This window comes from Pan troglodytes, chromosome 5 (assembly GCF_028858775.2).
Source record: "Pan troglodytes isolate AG18354 chromosome 5, NHGRI_mPanTro3-v2.0_pri, whole genome shotgun sequence".
Lineage (NCBI taxonomy): Eukaryota > Metazoa > Chordata > Mammalia > Primates > Hominidae > Pan > Pan troglodytes.
The window spans coordinates 89,641,105-89,654,277 of record NC_072403.2 but is presented as its reverse complement, the minus strand read 5'-3'; the positions used below and the strand labels follow the sequence as shown (position 1 = coordinate 89,654,277).

General features: G+C 36.5%; 1 protein-coding gene across 2 annotated transcripts in view; it reads right to left on the bottom strand.

Moving 5' to 3' along the window:
* The window catches only part of MEI4 (meiotic double-stranded break formation protein 4), a 266,300-nt gene that overhangs the window by 235,401 nt on the left and 17,726 nt on the right, over positions 1 to 13,173 (bottom strand). The window lies entirely within an intron of this gene.

The following is a 13,173-nucleotide window of genomic DNA, read 5'->3' as shown; positions in this document are numbered from 1 at the left end:
ACAAATTAGGAAACTGATTTTTTTTCTAACTTCTATTATGTAAAGCCTTCTGAGTATACTGAAGATAACAAACTCAAGAAAGTGCAGTCCCACAGACAGATTTTCTTTAGGGCTCATTATTAATTCTGATAAACGATCCTACTTCTCTTCAGTCTCACTCATTTAAATTTCATTGAGGAGAACACCACAAATTTCAGACAGCAACTGACAGTGTGTCATGGCTTCTTCTCTCAGGGCTCCATTTTACAAGTAAATCTAATACTTCCTTTATTATAGTCTACATGGATTTGCATGCCTAAAAACAAAATAGAGCTCTACTTTCACTAGCCTAAAATAACTTATTAAGAGAGAGGGACTGTTTCACAAATATGGAGCCCTTCCATTCTATACATCTTCTGGCACATGATGCCCTTTGCATTTTTGGCCCTTTAAGCTCATTCCTTAACTTATTCCAGGTAACAAACACACAAAGGTAATATAGCTCTTGTTGCAGGTTAGCCATAACTCAGGACTGGTCCTCTAGTTTCCAGGTTCTGTTAATAAGTATCCCCTGAAATCAGAGAATAACAGATTCAATCTACTTTCAAAGCACAGAAGTTGCTCTTCTCCACTGAAAACCCATCAATTCATAGGATCCATGCGACTTACCCCACTACCCCACTGAGTACCACTACAACCCCCAAACAAGCTAAATACTAGAAGACCTTTTTTTTTTTTTTTTTTTTTTGAGATGGAGTCTCACTCGCCCAGGCTTGAGTGCGGTGGTGTGATCTCGGCTCACTGCAAGCTCCGCCTCCCAGGTTCACGCCATTCTGCTGCCTCAGCCTCCTGAGTAGCTGGGACTACAGGCGCCCGCCATCACGCCCAGCTAATTTTTTTTTTTTTCCGTATTTTTAGTAGGCACGGGGTTTCACCGTGTTAGCCAGGATGTACAAGACCATTTTTTAAAAAATACAACACTCATGGCTGGACACGGTGGCTCACGCCTGCAATCCCAGCACTTTGGGAGGCCAAGGTGGGCAGATCACGAGGTCAGGAGTTGCGGACCAGACTGACCAACATGGTGAAACCCCGTCTCTACTAAAAATACAAAAATTAGCCAGCCATGGTGGCGCATACCTGTAATCCCAGCTACTCGGGAGGTTAAGGCAGGAGAATCGCTTGAACCCAGGAGGCGGAGGTTGCAGTGAGCCGAGATCACACCACTGCACTCCAGCCTGGGAGACGGAGCGAGACTCTGTCTTGGGGACGCGGGCAGAGGGAAACACCAATAAACAGCATAAAACATATGTCCATGGGCACTAGGGGAGGACACACAAAACAGAAATTCGTCTCTAGGTCTCCTCCTTGTAGCAAGCACCATTCACGGTGAAAAGAGTCAAAAATCCTGCAGTCTAACAACTGCTGTCTTCTCATCCTAGACAAGTATAATCATGCATCCCATAATAATGAGGATACCTTCCAAGAAATCCATCCTTAGGCAATTTCATAACTGTGTGAACACCATAGAGTGCACTTACACAAATCTACATGGTATAGCCTACTACACACCTAGGCTATACAGTATAGCCTATTGCTCCTAGGCTGCAAACCTGTACAGCACATTATTCTACTAAATACTGTAGGCAACTGTAACATAATCATAAATATTTGTGTATCTAAATATATCTAAACATAGAAAAAGTACAGTAAAAATATGATATAAAAGATTTAAAAATGGTATACCTGTATAGGGCACTTAAGATGAATTGTTCTTACATGTCTGGAAGTTGTTCTGGGTGAGTCCATGAGGGAGTGGTGAGTGAATGTGAAGGCCTAGCACATTACTGTATACTACTGTCAACTTTATAAATACTGGACACTTAGGCTACACTAAATATATTTAAAATTTTTTCTTTCTTCAATGATAAATTAGCCTTAGCTTACTAAAACATTTTACCTTATAAACATTTCAGATTTTTTTAACTTTTTGACTTTTTTTTAATTACACTTAGCTTGGAAACACATATACATTGTATAGCCATATCCAATACATTTTTTCTTTATGTCCTTATTCTATAAACTTTTCCTATTTTAAACTTTTGTATTTTTTTTTTTACCTCTTAAACATTTTTGTTAAAAACTAAGACATAATCACATACATTAGCTAGACATACACAGGGTCAAGAACATCAATATCAATGTCTTCAACCTCCACATCTTGTCCCACCGGAAGGTCTTCAGGGGCAATAAAATGCATGGACCTGTACTTTGATAATGCCTTCTTGCAGATTGTGTCCTGTAGGAGCCACCTGAGACTGTTTTGCAATTATCTTTTTTTTAATAAGTAGAAAGAGTGCACTCCAAGATAATGATAAAACATATAGTAAATACATAATCAAATAACATATTTATTCATTATCAAGTATTTATGTATCATGCATAATTGTGTCATACCTGTACATGACTGGAAGTGCAGGTGTGTTTACACCAGCATCACCACAAACATGTACGCAATGTGCTGGGCTATAACATTGTGATGACTCCTAAGTCACCAGGAGACAAGGATTTTTCAGGTTCACTATAATCTTATGAGACCACCCCTGTAAATGCACTCTGTCATTGATTGAAACATTGTTATGCAGGGCATGACTGTATACTAAACATTTCAAATTCCATGCTTCACCTACCAATCAGAACTTGCCTTCCTCAAAATTTGAGATCTAACCAATTAGAGATCACGAATCCAAACAAATTCATGACAGTCAAAAACTGGCCTCAAGCTGACATCACAGCCAGGCCTTGGTTCCCATGAGAGATACAGGCCGAATAGCAGCAGAAGGGACATCTGTTTTTTATTTTTGGTAATGCCATTTGTATTACGCAATTTCTAGAGTCTTTTTTGTCATGCTATCTTGTGATAATGAAAGGGGTGTTTTACTGATAATAGCATAAATCTATTTCATCTGATAAATGGAATACTCAAGCAATAAGAACTAGCCTAGGCTGTATCAGCGTGTTAAGTTCAGCTCCAGGGTAATCAATTAAAATCAATTGTTTAAAACCATGAAAATTTTTCAAAGTAGCTCCTGCTGTAAAAGATACTCAGATTTTTACCTTAACATGGTTTCTGAGTCTAATTGTCCTTTCAGTTACTACAAGAAAACTGTAAAAGTATCACCTCCTTACAAATATTACTGAAATACAGAAAATAAAAGAAAATAATTAATTTATACATGTAGAATATGTGACAATTTATCTTAAAATAAAACTTTTGAGATATTCTTATAATAAAAACATGTATTTCGCTGGATGAAAGGATTTTTCTGCTAAATTTATTTTCCTGTGTCATTATAGGAGATTACAGATATATAGGCTCACGGCCCAGATCTGGACTTCTGAAAGACAACTGTTATTGAGGCTGAGGTGAGGACATGTGGAGAGGTGAAGAGGCCAAAACTGAGAGGCCATTTAACAGAATACTGCCATAATCCTACTTCTGTCTGAGAAATGAAAGGTCCAAACAGGGCAATAGGAGAAAAAGTGTCAGGACAGAAAAGACATAACTGAAGTAAAATCAAAAGTACTTTGTGATCCATTAGATACAATATACTAGGGAAGAAAATATATCAAGAATGACCCCCAAGTTCCAGCTTGCACAACTATCTAGACAGTGATAATATAAACTGAGAAAAGAAGGCAGAAACAAAAGAGATGTACAGGAAGGGCCAGCCAGTGCCACATGTTTCTTACCTAACTGCAAGGTAGAGCTGTGGTAGGCCATTGGGAAAATGAAACGAGCTCAGAAAAGAGATGGATATTGAGAAATCATGCAGGTGGCAGTTGAAGCCATGAAATAGACTGAGGCAAAAAATCCAAATTTACTTTTGCAGTAGGAAAGGTTGTTTTAAATATTTTAAAACAATTCTGTTTCTATCAACTGTTATCTTAATTCAAAGGTAATAATAAACCTTATATTTCTCACAGAACTTTTCTAGCATAAAGTGACTGAAGTAATATAAACATCTTAACCATAAGCCCACATAATTTGCCTCTCTATAGACCATTAACATTGTATTTTTACATACAATGACTAAGCCTATGTTCATCATTCTAATAACCATTCTGTGTAGTGTGTGACAACTCAATGACAGAAATTCAGTTCCACAAATATGTTGTGACAGCATACCACACTTGAGGCCCAAACTGTGCTAGAATCCAAACATAAAAAGATGAATTAGATATATTTCTTGCTTTTTTACAGTCCATAGTGATGGGGGAAATGGTGGAAAGAGAAAAGAAAAATTTAAGAACAATTCAATCTGATAAAAGAATAAAGAAAGTCAGAGAACAGAGGATGACATTCATAGGATCATCCTAACCGCCAGGCTTCCCCACCCAGAAGTTCTTAAACTCACACTCAGTGAGTCTCTAAGAAAAAGAATGGCTGGATTGCCTGAAGTCACCAACCACCCATATCATTTCTTTTCTACAAAGCACACAAATACCACAGGAATCTTATTGAAGGCTTCAGTGGTTATTTAACATTTATTATTATTATTATTATTATTGAAATGGGTCTTGCTCCATTGCCCAGGCTGGAGTGCAGTGGCATGATCACGGTTCACTGTAGCCTCAGTCTCCTAGGCTCAAGCAATCCTTCTACCTCAGCCTTCCCAGTAGCTAGAACTACAGGCGTGCACCACCATACCTGGTTAATTTTTTTTTATTTGTTGTACAGATGGGGATCACCCTATGTTGCTCAGGCTAATCTTTTATTATTATTATTAATTACAATAATTATAACTATTTCATAGTAAAGTACAACTACAATTTATGAATTATTATTATAAAAATGGAGATTAAACAAATAATTGAGGCCATGATGATGGATAAATTAAGAGGCACCAAGAAATAAACCAATAATTTTCATGAGGATCTCTCCTTGTAAGTCCTTGTACTTCATGTAAATGGTTGCAGAAAGTGGAACAAAATTTCAGGAAATCTGGACACGGACCACCCAAACCCAAGGCAGTTCAACTTCCAAACTTCATGGTTGACAAGTTCTATCTGGCCTGGCTAGACTATGATTGTATAACTGAGGCCATTAAATTGCTTTGTAACTAAGGTCAAACTTATCAATGAAAGATGATGAGTAAGCAGAGAAACTTGAAATGGCCATGAGAACAGCCATAGCAACGAAACACCTCAGGGACACTCGGCTGAAATTGTATCCAAAGCCTAGGCTTCTTCTTCCTTCATTATAGTTAGTAGTGGCCCATTTGAGTTACTTATGGTTACCATGAGCTTTCTGTACAGGAAGGAATGTGCACATGAGTAAATCTACAGAATTCTGTGAAAATTGATGTTATATCTATGGTTTTCCCTCCCTAAACTCTCATATTTACAGATGATAGTATTGAGATTGAGCAGAAAATTCATACATACAACAATTAAGGTATGACAGTGGGCTCTGCTTTGAGTAAACTGGTATTGATAAGAGATATTTTAACTGGGTGTCAACCAATTTTGACTCAACCTTTTTTTTAAAAAAAAAAAAAAGCAATATTTCCTGTTTCATCTTAACCATCTAAAATGCCTTAAGGGGCACTTTTAAATTAAATTTTATTCACTCGGTATAGAAGACTTCTTAAACTAGACACATATAGCACATTAAACCTATTTAAGTGGTAAGGGGGAAATTATCAGTTTTACTGCATAAAAATTTAAAACTTGTGTTCATTGAAGACATCACGAAAAAGTAAAGAGGTAAGCCACAGCCTAGGCAAGACATTTTTAATACAACTATTCAATAAAAGGTGACTATTCCTAGTATCTAAAGAGTACCTATAAATTAATAAAGAAAAGATAATCCATTAAAAATGGGCAAAATATATAACAAGCAATGCACAGAAAAAGAAAATACTATGCAAACATAAAAAGACGGTGACATATATACAAAAAGAGACATGTTAAAAACTGTTCATGCCTTCACTGTCTGTAATAAAAATGATAAATTACATATCTGTTGATAAAACAACTAAATAAATTGAGGTATATTAATACAAACAAATACTATTAAGCAATGAAAAATAAATGAACTAGAGTTACATCCATCAAAATGAATAAATTTCACAGTTAAAAGAAAAAAGGTATTAAAATGCATATAATTTAGGTAATTAATATAAATAATACAATATATATTGCTTAAAAACATATCCATATGTAGACAAAGTATAAAGAAATGTATAGAGTGGTATATCCCAAGCACTATGATTACTTCTGCAGGTGAAGGAGGAGTTGCAGTCAGAAAAAGGAGAAATTTGTTCTGTCTTGTAAAGATCTATTATTTTTTTTAATCTGGGAGGTGGGTACACTCATATTTGTTGTATTACTGTCATGTGTTGCTTAATGACAGAGATGCATCCTGAGAAATACATTATTAGGTAGTTCTGTCATTATGCCAACATCATAGAAAGTACTTAACAGGAACCTGGATAGTACAACCTACTACAAACATAGGCCCTATATGATATTGCCTGTTGCTCTTAGGCTACGAACCTGTGCAGCACGTTACTGCATTGAATACTTCAGGCAACTGCAACACAATGCTAAGTATTTGTAGATCTGAACATACATAAACATAGAAAAAGTACAGTAAAAATATGGTATTATAATCTTACGGTATTACCATAGTATATGCAGACCACTGTTTACTGAAATGACATCATGTGGTACATGACTGCATTTTGTTGCGCTTTTTTATAATACACATATTTAAAAACTCTTATTTTCCCTTAGAATAATTGAATAATCTTAGATGTGACTTAAAAACAAGGGCCTAAACATAGAATTTGAATAAAGAATTAATGTCATTAATATAGTCAAGCCCAACCCCACTGCTGAAGGAAGTATTTACTGTGAATGTTACCAAAAAATGCAGAAAGTTGTCTTTTTAAAGCATTGCTCTACCTTTTGCAGCAGAACATTACATTTCAGTTCTACCTGAAACACCTCTCTGAACTCTCTTTCTTCCACATATATAGAAGACCTTTTAAATAATCAAACATTAAATGCTTCCACATTTTAGAAGGGATAAGCAATAAATTATGTTTTCAGATATAAACTACATCAAAAATATATGCACATTTACATTATTTTTTAAGTGCCCAAAGCCCCTTTAAACCTAAGCAAGGCACCATATCAGGACACTATTCATACAATTCTTATCAGAACCTGAACACTAAAGGACACAATTTGTTGTGGCAAGTTTACTCAGCAGATAAGGAAAGGCTAAGCCAAAGTTCACCTCTTCCAGGAGGACTTCTTCCCTAACCATTTCATCCCATAGTGACTGTCCCTTCTCTTAACTCTTGTTGGAGTACTCATCACCTAAACCAATCACCATCTGCTTTTGTCCTTTCTCTCCTCAAAGTTCCTTGAGGGTCAGGGGCTATGTCATCTTCCCCTTCTTCACTCCTCCACCAACACCCCCAAGAGGGTCTGCATAAGTCGATATGTTCTCAATTGAATTGGGGAACAGAAAAACTAAGCCCTAGCCTTCAGAAGAGAGGGCCTGCAGGCTGAATCTAGCTCTACACTTTGCCAGCTGAATGACTCAGAGCAATCTCTGCATCTCATTTCATTCATAAAGCAAGAAATATGTTAGTAACAATTGTTTTAAATTGTTTCAAAGATGAAAGCAAATCATTGTTGAAAAGCACTTATGATAATACCTGGCACACAGTAAGCACTTAAGAATTATTAGTTATTATCATTACTAGTACCACTACTACTACTACTACTATTACAGCCATACTATTATGCTATTTATTTGGAGGGAAGAAATGAGTCTTGGAAACCACTTAATGCTTCATTTTAAGGTCTCCTTCCTTTTATTAATTTAACCATTATATTGATCAATGTCTTCCTTGACACCCAATCAGTAATCTTGAATCCAAAATGCAGATCCTGTGTAACTAGAAGAACAATTAGTCAATTCTGTGCCCAAATGTTCACTCTTCTAGCAATGGTAATTGTTGACTTAACAAAAGCATCTATCATGATTGCTGTTATTAAAGTTTGCACTGACCTTGTATCCATCTTACCTGCTAAAATAATTTAATTCCAATATATTTGTAAAATCATAGATACTTTCATAAATTCATTATAAATATTGATTCTTCCAAAACATATATATCCCTTCTCATTTAAAACAGAATGTAGGATGGGCGTGGTGGCTCACGCCTGTAATCCCAGCACTTTGGGAGACTGAGGCAGGTGGATCACGAGGTCAGGAGTTCGAGACCAGTCTGGCCAACAAGGTGAAACCCTGTCTCTACTAAAAATACAAAAATTAGCCAGGCGTGGTGGTGCACACCTGTAATCTCAGCAACTCAGGAGGCTGAAGTAGGAGAATCGCTTGAACCTGGGAGGTGGAGCTTGCAATGAGTGGAGACTGAGACACTGCACTCCAGCCTGGGCAACAGAGTGAGATTCCATCTCAAAAAAAACAAAATAATAAACCAGAATGTAAATGTATAATGCATTAATCTGGTCATTATTCTACCATACAAAGTATATTTGCAATGCTTTGGTATTTAGCAATGATAGATTTATAGCATTCTTCTGAAAGCACCCTGGTGATTAAAATACATTTTAAAGCAAATTAAAAATAATTTTAAATAAGCAGCTCTAGGATATTTCAGGTACTCTGAGCAGGCATGATTCTGCAGATTTAAATTCAGGAAAGTTTGACACAGCGATAACTGCTAACAGCATTATTTGATCTGGATAGATGTGCAAACATTGAACACCAAAAAGCATGTGTCAATAATTCATAGGTCTAAAGTCAACTCTCTTGAGCAAGGAAAATGTATCTTTCTATTTCTTTTCCTATATCCCAAGACACTTTTTTGCTGTGAGAAAATTCTTTCCTCTTCGCCTGCCAGTAGAAAGATCACCTGTTACAATCAGACGTTCTGCTGACTTCAGTTGTTTTCTTCCATTAAGACTAGGCAGAGAGCTAGCTCTATATGCATGTCACTAAACAAAAGATAGGAATCAGTCTGGAAATTCGGCACTCCCTACACGCCCAGTAATCTTAACTTCACAACCCACTTTAGGCAGATTTATGAGATTTTCCTGAGAACTCTATCTAGGCAGGTAGCATGTTTCCTAGACTTTGTTCATGCTGAGAGCCAAGCTGAGATCCCAGCATCCCTCTGGGCATACCTAATCTCCTATGTATAGGTCCTAAACACATCTGAATTTCTGCCTCCCCTGCCCTGTTCATTCCCCTTCATCTACCAGCTCCCAAAACCATAATAACATGGGAACAGTCAACTAGCTTGGGCTATGACCACTTTGAGACAAAGGCCTTTGTATCTACACTGTCAATCAGAAACCAGATATCAAGATAATGATGGGCTACAATGAGTTAATAAATAGAAAATGCAATGATTTGTTGCTACCTCAAAATAAAAATTTGTATGCATTTATCCATCAAACTGTGACCTTGAGACATAAGAAAATGAAACAAGTAATAAACTTCGGTGTTTTTTTCATTTTAACATTTTAGAATTTTATAATTATATTTCACTCTTGGGAGTCCAGCTCAGATAACCACTTTGTCAGCAAACAACCTTGCAGTACAAGGAAATTAACAGACTAATAAACATATGGAATTGAAATATTAAAAGAACAGGCTGGGTGCCGTGGCTCATGCCTGTAATCCTAACACTTTGGGAGGCCAGGGAAGGCAGATCACCTGAGGTCAGGAGTTCGAGACCAGCCTGGCCAACATGGTGAAACCCCATCTCTACTAAAGTAAATACAAAAATTAGCTGAGCACAGTAGTGCACACCTGTAGTCCCAGCTACTCAGGAGGCTAAGGCATGAGAATTGCTTGAACCAGGAAGTGGAGGTTGCAGTGAGCTGAGATTGCACCACTGCACTCCAGCCTGGGTGACAGAGCAAGACACCATCTCAAAAAAAAAAAAAAAACAACAATTCACAAATTTGCCAACTGTACCTTTCTACTGCTAAAAAAGGAAAAGCATTTTATTGTGCTGTTTGATGATCAGACCACATCAGAAACATAAATGTGATTGTAATTTTTTTTATTTATAAATCACCAGCTACATCCTGAGAACACAGCAGTGATAGGGATAAACTATTGAGCTTAGATTGTTTTCATTCTAGTTGGGGGGCCACAAAATAAGTAAAATGTATGTATTTCAGATTGTGATAAACATGGCTGAGAATACAAATTCAGGTAAGATGAAGAGAAAAGGTAAGGGATTGTTTGCAATTTTAAATACAGTAACAGAAAAGGCTTCAGTTAGTTGACTTTTTGAGCAAAGATGCAAAGGGAAACAAAGGAACAAGCAATGCTGAGGTGAAAAAGCATGAAAAGGCAGGCCAAGGAGAGGGAAGTTGAAAGGCCTGAGTCAGGGGCTGTGATACATACAGCACTTTCCCAAGCAACATCTTATGTGGTCACACCATAATCCTGTGTATTAGGGTTGCCATTATGTCCCTTTTACAGACGAAGATCAGAGACTAGGCCATGTTGCCACTTGCCCAATGTCATATAGTAGGCATCAGTGCTAAGATTTTAACCTAGATGTTATGGTTCAGTCCGGAAATTTTTCTGCCTCAATGACTGCCTCCTAGCTGTGTTCAGTTCTGTGTATTAAATCTTGTCATAAATAACCAATGAACTATACTGTCAGAAAGAGTGACAATAATAGTGATGAGTCTGCAAACCACAGAGAGCTGCTGAAAAAAGAGAAGACTTAGAGGAATACAACATTTGAAAGATTCCCAAGGAGAAGAGGGAAGAGAGATGTTCAATATTTCTCCGAAAGCAGAAGTCAACCCAGTATGTGCAAATTGCAAGGAGACAAATTTCCCATAAATAGTTGAATAAATTATCTAGTGATGGGAGCTGTCCAACAATGAAATGGTCTATCTTGCGAAGGTATTAAATGCCAATTACCAAGTTACTCAAGCTTAAGCTGCATGGATCTGTCTGAGATGAGAACAAACTTAACATCCACTGATATGAAGACTACAAGGATTGACCAATTTTCCAATTCTGATTCTGTGACTACACATGCCCCTGGACAAAGTTGTGTGGCAGTTAAAAGTTCCAGTTGTGAAGTCAGACAGCTTGGTTAAAATGCAGGCTCCACCACTTATAGACTTTACCTTTGTAAGCCTCAGTTTCCTTACCTGAAATGAGGCTAATAACAAAAGCTACATCATAGAGTTGTTGTCAGGATTAAATGAGATAATCCAGGTAAAGGATTTAACACAATGCCTGGTACATACTAAGAACTTGCAAAGTTTAGCTATTATGATACAGACACGTATATTTAGGAGGATGTGTATAAAATGTATATATAATATGTAAAACATGTGAAAATTTGTTTCCCTCTCTGCTTTTACTCTTTTACTCAGCAGTAAGACTAGTTCAGTATCCAAAACTGAAGTCTTACAGCATAGTCAATTACATGAGGACACTAATAATAACAGTAATATAAAGTCAGCTTCTTAGCCTAATCATTTCATATTACATCTCTGTTTATTATCTGCATTATTCTGCAAAAGATGGTGCAGAAAAGTTCATCTTTTAAACATTTTAGGCATTAATTTAAAACTTATGAAAGAAAAATCATAATTTTTTTAATTGAAACAACTATTAAAAATCCAGTTTTTCAGTATGAGAAAGAATATTTAACAATCTTCATCCTGTGTTTTTGATGTGTGTGTGTGCAAGAACTCAAGTGTACATGTGTATGTACGCACACAGACACACACACACATGCTTCCTCTTTCAAAATAAGGGTGCTAAACTAGAAAGCCAATGAATATTTTTATTTCAATCTTAATAAATAAAATGATTATAGACATTTATTAATGGGGGCAAGTATTTTATGCATCCATGTCTGTATTCACAGAAAATGAAGGATAAATAAATATAGGAAGTTGCATCTGTATGCTGAAGTCTGGAGATGCTTCTAGATGATGGAAAGTGAGTTCACAATTTTAGATTAATTCATCATCATTCTTTTGTCACTCTGGAAAAAGCAACATTTATTATTCATAAAGAAGACATTCAGGAATGGACTTGAATGATCAAAGAAAGCTGGCACTTTAGAAAAAACACAGAAAATATCACTATGCTTTACTTCTGCCGTGGGATGCTCATTGCTTTTAGAAAGTTACGGTATGATAGATTATAGAAAAGAAAATGATTACTTTCAAAACAATAGCATTTTATGATATAATAGTGTATGTATGGATTTATATCCATCATCTTATTTAATCCTCCTCATAATCCTGTGATGTACCTTTTATCATCTCTGCTTTATCAACAGAGGCTCAGACAGTAAAAGATGAAGATATAGTTTGACTTCAAAACTTTTAATCTCTCTTCATTGACTGCCAAGTGAACACACTAAATTAGCATAGTTAGACACAGATAATCTATTTCAATATATTTCAAATACAATATACTTAACATCAATACTATACTGAATATACTGAATATCATGGACACTAAGGAGCTTTCCACTAGAAGAAATAATACACTCTGTTGCCCAAGGATAGGGTCAGGAATCCTACCCAGCCTCCATGGACATGAACAGTACTGAAAATTTAATACCTAACAATCAGCTCTTAGAAATTCCTTCCAGACACTCTGTAACTTCTGCTTATTAATCTCAGGTTTGCCCTAGAAAGCAAAAGAGTATGTTCACTTTCCCAAATCACCCTCCAAGGATCTAAAGCAAACCTTCATGCTCTCCCCTGCAAAATTCCTCATTTCTCATAACATCATAATATTGAGTTTCCTTTTCATTCTGGCAGCCCCTCTAATGAGTCCTTGATTTGTCAAAATCCCTCTGCAGTAACACCCAGTATTAAACATTCAATTTGGTGGTGGACATAACCAGTGACAAATTCAACCTTTTTCTTAATTTCACCCAAGATGCTACTAGGTTATTGAACTGTCAGGTCTCGGTGGTGATTCAGACTGTCACAATGGAGAAACAAATCATAAGCCTTTTTTTTTTTTTAAGCTAGATCTATAGTCATGCAACTGATTCTGCTGAGGACCAAAAACACTGCTACTCTTCCAGCTTGACTTTTCTCCACTGCCTGTGGACAGTCTGGCTACACAGGATT